Below are 14,266 nucleotides of genomic sequence, written 5' to 3'. Positions count from 1 at the left end.
TATGCACTGAAACGCGAAGTTCAGAATTGAAACGGTAGGTTCTGTATTGAAACGCTTATTTCTGCTTTGAAACGCTACGTTCTGCTTTGAAAGGGTAAAGATCTGCATTGAAAGGCTAAGGTACGCATTGAAACACTAAGTTCTCAATTAAAACGATAAGTTCTGCATTGAAAAGTTAAGTTCAGCATTGAAACGCTACTTTCTGCATTGAAGTGGTACATTCTGCATTGAAACGCTAAGGTCTGCATTGAAACACGAAGTTCTGTATTAAATCTATAATTTCTGCATTGCAACAATAAGTTCTAATTTGAAAGGCTAAGTTCTGCTTTGAAACACTGATTTCTGCTCTGAAACAGTACATTCTGCATTGAAACGCTAATTTCTCCATTGAAACTCTAAGTTCTGCTTTGAAACACTTCGTTCTCCTTTGAAACACTTCGTTCTGCTTTGAAATGGTACATTCTCCATTGAAACGCTAAGTTCTGCTTTGGAGTGCTAAGTTCTGCATTGAAACGGTCAGTTCTGCATTAAAACATTTAGTTCCACATTGAAAGCTAATTTCTGCATTGAAACGCTAAATTCTACTTTGAAACGGTACATTCTGCATTGAAAGCTAATTTCTGCATTGAAACGCTAAGCTCTGCTTTGAAACATTAACTCCTGCTTTGAAAAGCTAAGTTCTGCATTGAAACACTGAGTTCTGTATTGAAACGCTAATGTCTGAATTGAAAAAAAAAGTTCAAATTTGAAACGCTTAGTTCTGCTTTGAAACACTAAGCTCTGCTTTGAAACCGTCCATTCTGCATTGAAACGCTAAGTTCAGCATTGAAACGCTAAGTTCTGCATTGAAACGTTAATGTCTGCATTGAAACGTTAATGTCTAAATTGAAACAATAAGTTCTTATTTGAAAGGTTAAGTTCTGCATAGAAACGCTAAGATCTGCTTTGAAACACTAAATTCGCCTTTGAAACGCTGAGTTCTCCATTGAAACACTAATTTCTGCATTGAAACTGTAAGTTCTGCATTGAAACGTTAATTTCTGCATTGAAAGGCTAAGTTATGCATTGAAACACTAAGGTCTGCATTGAAACACTAAGGTCTGCATTGAAACAAAAAGTTCTGTGTTGAAATGGTAAGTTCTGCATTTAAGCGCTAAGTTCTGCTTTGAAACGATACATTCTGCATTGAAACGGTAAGTTCTGCATTGAAATGCTAATGTATGCATTAAGATGTGAAAGTTGCAGATTAAAAAACTAAGGTCTGCGTTGAAACAAGTTCTGCATTGAAATAATAAGTTCTGCTTTGAAACGCGACGTTCTCCTTAGAAACGGTAAGGATCTGCATTGAAACTCAAAGTTGTGCATTGAAACGCTAAAGTTGTGCATTGAAACGCTAATGTCTGCATTGAAACAATAAGTTCTAAACCGAAACGATAAGTTCTGCATTGAAATGGTAAATTCTGCATTAAAACGGAAATTTCTGCTTTGAATGATCAGAGTTCTTCATTGAAATGCTAAGTTCTGCATTGCAAGAATAAGTTCTCCTCTGAAAAGCTATGTTCTCCATTGAAACGCTAATGTCTGCATTGAAAAGCTAAGCTCTGCATTGAATCGCTAAGTTCTGCATTGAATCGCTAAGTTCTGCATTGAAGCGCTAAGTTCTGCATTGAATCGCTAAGTTCTGCATTGAAACTAAAACTTGTGCATTCAAATGCTAAAGTTCTACATTGAAACACTAAGGTCTGCATTGAAAAAATAAGTAAGTTCTCCTTTGAAATGCTAAGTTCTTCATTGAAACGCTAATGTCTGCATTGAAACAATAAGTTCTAATTCGAAACACTAAGTTATGCACTGAAACAGTAAGTTCTGCATTGCAAGGCTTAGTTCTGCATTGAAATGCTTAATTCTGCTTTGAAACTCAAACTTTTGCATTGAAATAATAAATTTCTACATTGAAATGCTAAGGTCTGCATTGAAAGAATAAGTTCTATTTTGAAACGCTAAGTCCTGCATTGAAACTCTAATATCTGCATTGAAACAATAAGTTCTCATTGAAACCCTAAGTTCTCACTTGAAATGCTAAGCTCTACATTGAAACACTAAGTTCTGCTTTGAAATGATACATTCTGCATTGAAACGCTAAGTTCTGCATTGAAACTCAAAGTTGTGCATTGAAACGCTAAAGTTCTACATTGAAAGGTTAAGATCTGCGTTGAAACAAGTTCTCCTTTGAAACACTAAGTTCTGCATTGAAAAGCTAATGTCTGCATTGAAATAATAAGTTCTAATTTGAAACGCTAAGTTCTGCACTGAAACAGTAAGTACAACATTGAAAGGCTAAGTTTGGCATTGAAACGCTAATTTCTGCCTTGAAACACTTAGTTCTGCTTTTAAAATCAAAGTTGTGCTTTGGAACTATAAAGTTCTACATTGAAACGCTAAGGTCTGCATTGAAACAAAAAGTTCTCCTTTGAAACCCTAAGTTCTTCATTGAAACGCTAAGTTCTGCATTGGAACGCTAAGTTCTGCTTTTAAACGCTAATTTCTGCATTGAAACTCTAATGAATGCTTTGAAACAATAAGTTCTAATTTGATCTATATAGGAACAGCAACTTTCATTGATTATGGAACAAGCCCCTCCTTGTGAAGCCAGTATCATATCTAGAGCCATTTAGTTTCATAACATCACTATCTCTTTTTCTTCCACTTGGATTACATCTATGTTTTTACTTTCAATTTTCTCTATGGTTGCTGAGGTATTTACGATTGCCTTCTTTAATTCACTGTCGTGGTTTAAACCCAACCACAAACCTCTTTTACTCACTCCCCCCTTTCTTGCCCTCCCCCTGCTCCTGGAGGGACGGAGAGGAGAATCAAAAAGAATGCAACTCCCACGGGTTGAGATAAGAACAGTTTAGTAACTAAGGTATAACACAAATCACTACTGCTACCACCAATAATAATAGTGCTAAAGGAAATAACAAGAGGAAAGAATACAACACCTCAACACCAGCCGACCAATAACTCACCCCACTCCCCCCAGCCAAGCACCGACCGATACCTTCTCCAACCCTCCAGTCCCAACCCTTCCGGGTCACTCCAAGTTACATCCCTGGGCATGACGTGCTGTGGTATGGAATACCTCTTTGGTCAGTTTGGGTCAGGTGTCCTGTCTCTGCTTCCTCCCAGCCTCCCCTCCTCCCTGGCAGAGCATGAGGCTCACAAAGTCCTTGGCCAGACCAAACATTCGAGCAGCAACTGAAAACATCCACGTTATCAGCACTGTTCCCAGGCGAAAAGATCAAAACACAGCACTGTACTAGCTCCTAAGAAGGAGAAAACTGACTGCTGCTGCTCAAACCAGGACATTATCCACCCCTTATTCCATACCATTCACGTCATGCTCAGATCCCACATCTTCAATATGCCATCACTCTTACATATATATATACATCTACATATACACAGAGAAAAAGATCATTTCTTAGTGCATGGACCTATAAAGCTGCTGAGTCCATCTGGTCCATGATGTCAGGCTCCATCTCTTGTTACAGTCTCTTAGAGCAGGAGAGTCTGTGTGCAGTGTTCACACTCATGAATAACCTGGGCAATAGTGTCCATTGCTAAGTCCACCCCTCGATCATGAGTCCATCTCTATGTCGCATCTCTGCCCTGATGGCCTGAAGTGTCATGGCCCACCAGGCTCGAAATAATTCACTGTCCCCTTCAGCAGTTTCTGCAGCTTGTTGCTGGGGACTCCATACAGCTGCCTTCCATCTCCAATGCTTCCAAAGCACTGGAGGGGCCCAGTGGACCAGGTACTCGCTCATACTGTCCCACACACCCTGCCACTCACGGCTGTTCAGCCTTGGGGAAGATCTCTTGGTCCTCCCATATTGTTGTCTAACCCCAGACAAGAAGCAAACCTGACTCTGCTTAACTTCTGAGATCAGACAAAATGGCCGTGGGTTGAACACGCTCTGTGTATGTGCCAGCATGCTGATCCCCATCACAATCAGCAGGCAGGTCCCAAGGGTACCCACAGGCCATTCAAACCCTTCAGAACTCTCCAGTGATGCTGCTGTACTTGTCCCTGGGGCTGGTGCAGCTGCTGTGCCTGCCGGCTGTCCCACCACCAGCTTCTCTTTCCCTGGGTGCAGCTCTTCCTCCTCTGCCGTGCTGGGAAATGCTGCCGGGGCTCCTGCATCCTCCTGCGGCTCTGCGGGCGGCTGCCGAGGGACGCTCTCGGCCGCCACGAGGCTCGGCTCCTCCGCTGGGCTCGGCTCCTCCGCGGGGCTCGGCTCCTCCGCGGGGCTCGGCTCCTCGGCCGCCTCCTCCCGCTGCTCAGCAGCCGCCTTCCTCCCGGGCTCGGGCCCCGCTCCCGCTGCCGCCTGGTCCCCGGCGCCGCTCTCCCGGGCCGCTTCGGCCGCCGCCGGCTCCCGGGGCCGCTCCCCCTCGGCTACCCGCAGCCTCACGAAGACGGAGGCGAGGACAAGGGCCAGGGCGGTGAAGAGCAGCGGGACGGCCGGGTACAAGTCCACGGCCACGTCCATCTCTCCCTGCTGCTGGAGCCCAACCGTATTACAAGCCATTGCCATAAAGTACAGTGAAACAAAAACCTTAGCCCAAGCCCCACACTTGATAAACACGAACACAGGGAATACCGGCTCTATATAATGTACTACATTCTGAAGCGCTGAGAGCAAGAGAAACAACTTTGAGAGCCAATAAATCAGCACTGTGACGACTATTAATCTGATCATCTCCGACGTTATCTCAACCCTTCGTGCCCCACGTTGGGCGCCAAAAAGAACTGTCGTGGTTTAAACCCAACCACAAACCTCTTTTACTCACTCCCCCCCTTCTTGCCCTCCCCCTGCTCCTGGAGGGACGGAGAGGAGAATCAAAAAGAATGCAACTCCCACGGGTTGAGATAAGAACAGTTTAGTAACTAAGGTATAACACAAATCACTACTGCTACCACCAATAATAATAGTGCTAAAGGAAATAACAAGAGGAAAGAATACAACACCTCAACACCAGCCGACCAATAACTCACCCCACTCCCCCCAGCCAAGCACCGACCGATACCTTCTCCAACCCTCCAGTCCCAACCCTTCCGGGTCACTCCAAGTTACATCCCTGGGCATGACGTGCTGTGGTATGGAATACCTCTTTGGTCAGTTTGGGTCAGGTGTCCTGTCTCTGCTTCCTCCCAGCCTCCCCTCCTCCCTGGCAGAGCATGAGGCTCACAAAGTCCTTGGCCAGACCAAACATTCGAGCAGCAACTGAAAACATCCACGTTATCAGCACTGTTCCCAGGCGAAAAGATCAAAACACAGCACTGTACTAGCTCCTAAGAAGGAGAAAACTGACTGCTGCTGCTCAAACCAGGACATTCACTTACTCCCAAAAATGGAATTAGCCGTCTTACAAAACTATGAAATGCGGTGTTTCACTCAGCAATAGGGTTAAACCCTCGCTTAATCTGTTTAGCAAAACTTCTAATCCAGGTCCCAGAAGGATACATGTCAATAATAGTAAGATTGGGTGTCAGAGCACCTAAGGTGCATGTCACCTTCCAGTTGCGGGGTAGAGTCTAAGAAACATTTTCTCCACATAACCAATACCATTTTTTTAGGAACAGGCCACCACTGAACTGAACATTATATTGGGGGAGCTACCATGTGCCGAAAACAAGGGGTACCTGTGTCCCAGGGCACCCTGAGTCGCTCTTGGTTGAGCAACTTTCCCTCAGGGTGGAGATGTGTTGAGGAGAAGAGTTTGGGGACTCAGAGGGGATTTGGCCATTGGGTGGGATCCCCAAAGCTCCCCAGGGTGGTGCAGGTATCTGGGGAACACCCAGTGTCCTAAAACCAGGGGTTACATTTGTCCCAGGGTACCCTGACTCTTCAGTGTCCCTGTTGGCCCATGGCAATAAAAAGGGGGGGGGGGATTTGGGGTTCAGAAGAGAACTGGAGGTTTGGGGGTATTTGGAGGTTCATGGGAACGTGCCCAAGCTCTGCAGGGGGCAGAGTAATATGGAGGACCAATGGAGCCCTCAAAAAGGGGCTACAGCCACCAGAGACCACCCCAGAGATAATTGGGGAGGGGAGAACTGGGGGACCTGACAGGTTTTGGGGGTGCAGCTGGGGGGTTCTCCCTAAACCTTACCAGTGAGGATGCTGGCGATGAGATCATCCCTCTGCCCGGGGGGGGTGAAACTAAGGGGGTTTCCTGGGAGCTGGGGTGGCCCTTGCACTCCCACAGGCTCTGACAGGGAGATACAAGTTCTCCTGCCCTGCCACCTTCTCAGCACCTCTGGCACAAGCAGCTCCTGCACACAGAAGTCTCCTACTTTGCCCCCAGCACCTCTGCACGCAGAGGTGAGCTCCAAGCACATGAACAAGCCCAGTGCCTCCTCCTCACCCATCTCCTGCTCCTACAGCTGCGATGGCACCAGCGCATCTCCTGACAGCTTCTCCTCCTTTCACAGCACACACCAAAAATGTGTTTCAAGCCAACGGGAAAACAGCATTGCAAACTCAAAGAACACGTACCGGGATGTGCAGGGCAGCCATGGGAGATGCAGCTTCCCGAGGGAAGGGGGCTCCTCTGCACTGGTTACTGCAGGTCTCTCACTAATTAAGTTGGCCACGCTCATTGTGGGGCCCCGTCACAATGGGCAAATCCACAGCTACCACCACGGCTTTGTGATGGCGGCAGCATCATGCCCATGGCCACTGGGCACCCAGGGATGCTCCGGCAATCTCTGCGGGAGGACCGGCCTCTGCCCAGCTGGCTCAGGGAGGTCCCTCACAGGCTGCTCTTCCTCTGTGCCTTTGGTCCAGAGGTGGAGCATGCGAGGGGTCACAGCTCAACCTGGGCAATGGAACAGGGCGTCACGGCTACCTACAAGAAGTGGGGAGTGACCGACATTCGCACAGCAGAGAATCCTGGAATCGCAGACTGGGCTGCTCATCCAGCTCCAGCCCCTGCCACATGCAGGGACACCTTCCACTAGAGCAGTTTGCTCCAAGCCCTTGTGTCCAACCTGGCCTTGTGCACTGCCGCAGATGGGGCAGCCACAGCTTCTCTGGGCAAAAGTCTACCACTGTCTCACTACCCTCAATGTCAGTCATATTTTCTTAATATTAAATGAAATCAATGAAATTAAATCCTGTTTCTACTTGGAACCATTTTGTGTCCTTAGAAATGATTATAGATCTGAAAAAAACATCTGACATTTCAGGCAAATAACAGGCTCATCATTATTTTGATTAATGGTCAGTGCAGAGATTAAAATGGAATAGCACAGTACGCCATAGGATAGCTCAGCACAGCACAGCATAGCTATGGAGAGCCTATTGCTCTGATAGCACACTATCCGCAGGTGAACTCACCCCCAGCCTGCAGTGCGGATCACTGGGGCACAGGTTCTACAGAGACGCTGGCTCAGGCAGTCGGCAGTGTCCCATCTGCCTTGACAAACTGCCACAAGTGGCCTGTGCCCACTGCGCCCAGAGGCTGGGATGCAAAGCAGAGAATTAAAAGGTTGTCCCAGACACACTGGGGAACCCCAAATGTGGTTTTACACAGGGGTCTCACACCCTTCAAACAATCACGTACCACACACTTGGACCAAGCATTAGCACCCTTACTACCAATTACTAGTCCTAGTCAAACTGCCAGGCGCTCATGCTACTTCTGCTGCAGTCCTGCTCTTGTCTATTGATGCAGATGTCCCTGGAGCCACTCCTGCAAGAGACACTGATTAATGGTGTGTGGGACAGTGAGAGGGTTTCAAAGACATGCTGGAGAGGGGTGGGATTCTGCCATTATTTCTACTGTGCTGCAATACGCCCTCTCCTTCACAGACAGCTTTAAGATGCCCTCAAGAAAAGTCCTAGTTCTAGGGCTGGGCTGAAGCTTCCAGGAAAAATCTACGACCTCATCACATTACAGTGTACATCTAAATATATAGAGACACATATATAAATAAAAGACCTATTAATACTTTACAGACTGGTGGATCTAGTAGCTAGGGGGAAGAGAATTTTCCGAACATGCCTTGTGGGTCCCACCAACCAGGGCCCCAAATGCCAGTGACAGGGTGACGAGAGTCAGCAAAGATGCAGTCCCAGGGGGATGAGTCTCCTGAGACAGGGGAGGAAAAAACAACCCAAAAGTGAAACAGCCTGCAGCAAGCACTGATGTTCCCTCCCTCAGCTGGCAGACACACAACCTTCCTGCAGTGTCATTTCTCTGATGAGAGACAGAGGTAAGGCTAAAAATCAACTTAGAATCACAGAAACATTTCTTTTGAAAAGACCCTTGAGAACATCGACTCCAGCCATTAACCTGTCCCTAACACGTCCACATGCTGACAATGACAACATCCCTGTGGGATACCCTGTCTGGATGGCCACCAACAGCAACTGGAACCAAGTCAAATTTTACATCCTATCATAATTTCACTCATTTCTATTCAATTCTGCTTGCTGTTAAACTTTCTGCTCTACATTGCTGACCAAGTTACGTTATTGCAGAAACCTCCTCGCATAGATCATGGCACTTAAACATATTTTAAAAACTCTTTACAACTGAGTAAACCAGCCAGCCTTTTCCCTCAATTTATAACTGGAATTCAGCACTACTCTGTTTGGAGGCACAGAGACAAGAGGTGACCACACCACTCTGTGAGAAGGATGGATTGAGGGAGACCGTTGTTGCTGTTTCTCTAAGAACAAAGGGCAGTAGAAAATGAAATATTATTTTTAAGAACTAAAATACATTCCAATTACCATTGAAAATATGGAACAAGATGTTAAAGCCCACCAGGTTTTACCAGGAAGAACAATTAACTAAGAAATCCCTCCTGTGCTCTTTCCTTTCCCAGCCCGTGGAGAGTTTCCTCAGTAACTGGCAAGTGCACATGACACAGCAAGTGATGTGTGTGTCTACTGCACATGAAGGTGAACAGTTCCTTTTGGTGTTAGATCTGTAGAGTCAGGTTTATCTCCAAAGCAACTCAACTATGTACCAAGCGAAACAGGCAGGGAATTTTCAGCTGTACCTGCAGTGCCGTTCTAGGAACCGCACAGCTGGGGACTCCAGAAATAGCTGGGATTGGTTCTCCCAAGAAATCCACCAGTGACACGAAGGAAGCACACACTATGTGACACCAGGATTCGCTGATTCAGCTGACCTCTAATCCCTTTTCAGAATCACACTAACCAACTGTGCATTCAGCACACCAGTAGCTTTTACCAAAACCTGACCTCCCTGTAACACTTCGGTTGTAGAGGCACTAAATATTTATGTACAGGGGAGGAAGGGACATTAAAGCTCATCCAGCTCTAACTCCTGCCACAGACAGGGACACCTTCCACTGGAGCAGCTTGCTCCAAGCCCCTGTGTCCGACCTGGCCTTGAGCACTGCCAGGGATGGGGCAGCCACAGCTTCTCTGGGCACCCTGTGCCAGCACCTCAGCACCCTTACAGAGAAGGGCTTCCTCCTGAGATCTCATCTCAGTCTCCCATCTGGCAGGTTAAAGCCATCCCCCTTGTCCTGTCTCTACAGGCTCTTGTAAAAAACCCATCTCTAGATTTCTTGTACGCCCTGTTTAGGTATCGGCATAGTAAGGCCTCCCTGGAGCCTCCTCTTCTCCAGGCTGAACACCCCCAGCTCAAATACAGTGACAGAACCCCACTGACACTAAATCTGTGTGTCAGACAAGGTGGGCAGATACTGGAGGAGCAGGGGATGAAAACTGACATGCCTTTGAAGACAGCAACATCACAAGTGGAAAAAAAACAGACATCATCTCAAATTGAAACAAGAAAACAAATGTAAAGCAGCGAAGACAGACGTGGCCTGTCATGACCTACACTGGGAGCCCTTTGCAGAGGAAAGCAGGCAGTGTATAACTGCTGAAACACAGCCAGTCACCAACTTCCTCAGAGCATCCTTGGGCTCATTGGGGCTCCAGGGGAACCCCATGGGAAACAGCCTGAAGCAAGCACTGATGTTCCCTCCCTCGATTGGCAGACACACTGCCTTCCTGCAGTGTCATTTTTCTGATGAGACAGAGTTTGGTCTGAACAACAAGATTTTGTAGAATCATGGCATCGTTTAGGTTGGAAAAGACCCTTAAGAACATTGAGTCCACCATTAACGGAATACTGGCACGTCAACAATTTAACCATGTCCCTTAGAACTTGTCTTTTATATAACTCCAGTGACAGTGACACAACCCCTTCTTCGGGCAGCGTGTTTCTTGTCCCATCATCAGACAGGTCAGCCAGGGAAGGACAAGATGGGATCTCCTTTACCCCTGCTGAAGGACAGGACTCAGCCTGGTCAGTTGATACATCTCCTCCTGGGATTGCAGCCCTGGGGCTGGAGGGGACTCTGCTCCCTTCCATGAATACCACAAACCCACACGAGGTCTCACTTCCTCCAAAGGTGAAAATGTACCATTATAAAGACGATGTCTCAGTCAGAGGAGATTCCCCTGACAGAGGTAGCGGAAGCAGCACCAGCAGCGTGGGAAGCACTACATGATGTCAAAGTTCCACATGAGCAATGTCAGAAACCAAGTAGAAACCAACAGAACAGGGCAGCCACGGGAGATGCAGCCTCCCGAGGGAGGGGTCTCCCCTGCACTGGTTACTGCAGGGCTCTCGCTCCTTAAACAGCCCACGCTCACCGTGGGGGCCCGGTCACAATGGGCAAATCCACAGAGACCGCCACGGCTTTGTCAGGGCAGCAGCACCGTGCCCATGGCCACTGGGCACCCAGGGGTACTGCAGGAGTCGCCGCGTGGGGAACCAGCCTCTGACCCTGCTGCTAGAGCCCCAGGCAGTCTCAGTGGGAGACGAACCTCCACGACCAGCAGCAGCCGCGCTGTGCTCCCCTCCACCTCACACTCTCGCAGCATCCTTCATCCCGCAACCCCGCAATAAATGTATGGCTCCATTCCATCAAGTGCTTCCTTCTATTTCAGTCCTCATGGAAAACAAAACAGATTCCTGCGCTCCCTACACTGTGCACTATTAACTGTGAGCACAAATCCCACCAACTCATCATGCTGTCCAACGACCAGACCCGACAGCGCAGACCGCCGGGGCCAGCTTCCCCCCCCCGCCCCAGCCCCAGACAAGATAGCCGTGAGGAAAAGAAACCCTCAGCTGTAGACTGAGAATCTGCCCGTGGCAGGGAAACGGCAGCGACCACAACTACGGCAACAGGGAACTGGGGAGCATCAGACGCTCCGCACCCCAGCCAGGCTGCTGACGGGAACGCGACGGACCCGGGGCGTGCACGGGACACACACGGAGAGAAGGACCCACATGGAAAACCTGGCAATCAATACCTGAAGGAGCAAGGCGCGCGTCGGAAACACACAGCAATTATAAAGAGAGAAATCACTCACCCACCAGCCAGAGCTCTTCAAAAAAGCAAGAACTAAGTCATGAAAAGAAGTGAAAAACCAAACCTGGAGCAACAACAGAAAAGGTAATATCTTCTATCACGAAAATCACTCTTAAGAGCTGCACAGCAAACTTTTCTCCTGTAGAACTGTTGTGGTTTAAAAGGGACAGAGTATAGAACTAGACAGGGGAAAGGAAACTGCTAACCAGCAGTGATGACCAATGCGCAGTACCCACAGAGCCATACCGTGCCTGACCCAATGATATCCCTTGAGAGTGACTCCCTGTAGTTTCTGTACTGGACATGATATGCTGTGGGATGGAATACCCCTTTGGCTAGTTTGGGTCAGGTGTCCTGTCTGCTTCCTCCCGGCTTCTTGTGCCCCTCCTCAAATGCAGAGCACTGGAACGGGGACTCCCAGGCAGAGGTTGGAAGCTCCCCACGAACCCTTGGACCATCGTGCTGGATTGATGCACCTGGGTGAAGCTGGCGCTGCAAATGCTGAAGTTCCCTCCTCTTGGGTGCTGCCCCATGATGCTGCAGGTGCTGCCCTGGGAAGTTCTCTGTCATCTCCCCAGAGTGACTGCCGTGGGCACTTGCTGCATGCAATATAAGCGGTGGGAGCACTGATGTCATAGTCCATGGTAGGTGATGTCACTCCCAGTGTGTCACAGCAGCCCCGCTGCCTGGCCAGGCACCCAGATACCGAGACGGGAACCACCAGAGGATCTGCTCTTCCCTCCTCCACCGGTAGCTTGCTTTCCGTGGGGCAGCTGTTGTCTCCCAGTGCCTCCGCTGAAGGGTTCCATGGGATTCCATGGCCTTACACAGCTGAACATGGGGTGTTCCACAATCAGCCACCCCTGTGGTCCCCGGGTCCCCATGGTCATTGTGATATCTGTGTCCCCATGTTTCCCATATGACCCACCATGTCATTATGTTCACCACGTCCCCGTGTCCCCAGCGCGTCCCTGTGGTCACTGTGGTGGAACCTTAAACTAGCAGCAGTGGACCGAGACTGGAGCAGAGCAGAAGCAAGGAAATACCAACTGCTCCACGCTGGGCGCCACTCTGCTGTCTTGAAGGCTGGCATCCTTGCTCTTATTTACTGTCTCCTTAGCTCTTATCAGTCCCATGATGTTCCTTCCCCCATCAGCCAAACGTTCCTTTCTCTCTACACGTTAGTCAGTTAGAACAGTAGCATAACTTTAGCATAGTAGAATAGGCAGGCAGTTCTGGGTCTGGGATTAACTTGGGCTTCGCTTGGGGTTCACTTAGGGGACAGTTGTGGTGTGGGGCTTCAATTGGGCGTCACTTGGGGGGCAGTTCTGGGTCCGGAGAGTCACTTGCGGGTCAGTTGGGGGGCATTTGTGGGTCTGGAGCTTCACTTGTGGGGCAGTTTTTTGTCTAGGAAGTTACTTGGGGGTCACTTGGGAGGCAGTTCTGGGTTTGGGGGTCAGTTGGGGACCACCTGACACTCAGTTGTGGGTCTCGGGTGTCAGTGTGGGTTCACTTGTGGGGCAGTTGTGGGACTGAAGAGTCATTTGGTGGTCACTTGGGGAGCAGTTCTGCATCTGGGGATCACTTGAGGGTCACTTGGAGGGCGATTGTGGGCCTTGGGTCATTTGTGGGGCATCTGTGATTGTGGAGTAACTGGAGAGTAACTTGGGGGGCAGTTTTCGCTCTGTGGAGAACACATTGGCAAGTGTGGGTCTGGGTGGTCACATGAAGGTCACCTGGGGGGGCAGATGTGGGGCTGGGGGTCACTTGGGTGTCACTTGGGGGGTCAGTAATGGGTGTGGGGGTTTCACTTGTGGGCATTTGGGGGCAGTTCTGCTTCCGTTCAGGTCACTTTGGAGGCAGTTCTGGGACTGGGGGTGACTGGGGGGCAGTTGTAGGTGTCCGGTGTCATTTGGGCGGCAGTTCTGTCTCTATGGGTGTCACTTGGGGTGTAGATTTGGGTCACTTTGGGGGCACTTGTGGGTCTGTGGAGTCACTCGGGGGTCATTTGAGGGGGCAGTTGTTGGTCTGGGGTGTCACATGGGGTCACTGTGGGGCAGTTGTGGATTTGCGGAGTCATTGGGGTTGATTCGGAGAAAATTCCAGGAACAAACTCGCCAACAAAGTTGGAATTGGCAAGCAGCTATTCTTTATTGCCGTGCTGGGAGACAGTGCTGCCTGTGGGCATGGAGCCTGTTCAAAGAAGGAAAGGGCAGGGAAAAATTATGACAGGCTCCTCCGAGGATATCCACTGCATTTCTCATAGAAATCCCCCCAGCTGAAATGCATTTCCTTTCTCTGGTTTGTGCTGGCTGAGTGTGCTGTGAAGAGCAGGACCTCTGTCCATGTGCTGCCCTGGCGTCAGCTTTGCTCTGAAGCAGTGCTTTGCCCAGCTCTGATGGTCAGAAGGGACGTCAGATGAAATCCCACTTGATCGTAAAGTTCAGTACTGGCGCTCATGACTCGGATGAGTCTGGGCGGCACAAGACATGCTCAGTATGGCCTCAGAATCATTTTGACTGTGTTATTTATTTACCGGCATAACACTGCTGAGGGTTTTTATTTGGGGTGTAAACAATTCTTTGTATGACCGAAAACCTGAAGAGTATAGAGGCAGGGAGAAGTTCTCAGCTCTTTGTAGCTCAGGGCAGAGCCAGGAGAGCTGCAGCGTCCATCGGTCCTTCCCCATGTGCCCTGTGCTTACCCTTGCGCTTGATATGAACGACCCCCTTTGAAGATTGAGGAATGTGGCATGAGCATGTATAAAGCCTCTCAGACTTTGAGGAGTGTGACCTTTTGTCTTTTGTACATGATCTTCTGGTTGGCTAT

Source organism: Lathamus discolor, unplaced genomic scaffold (assembly GCF_037157495.1).
Source record: "Lathamus discolor isolate bLatDis1 unplaced genomic scaffold, bLatDis1.hap1 Scaffold_83, whole genome shotgun sequence".
Lineage (NCBI taxonomy): Eukaryota > Metazoa > Chordata > Aves > Psittaciformes > Psittacidae > Lathamus > Lathamus discolor.
The sequence above is the reverse complement of the archived record's forward strand: the minus strand, read 5'-3'. Positions refer to the sequence as shown.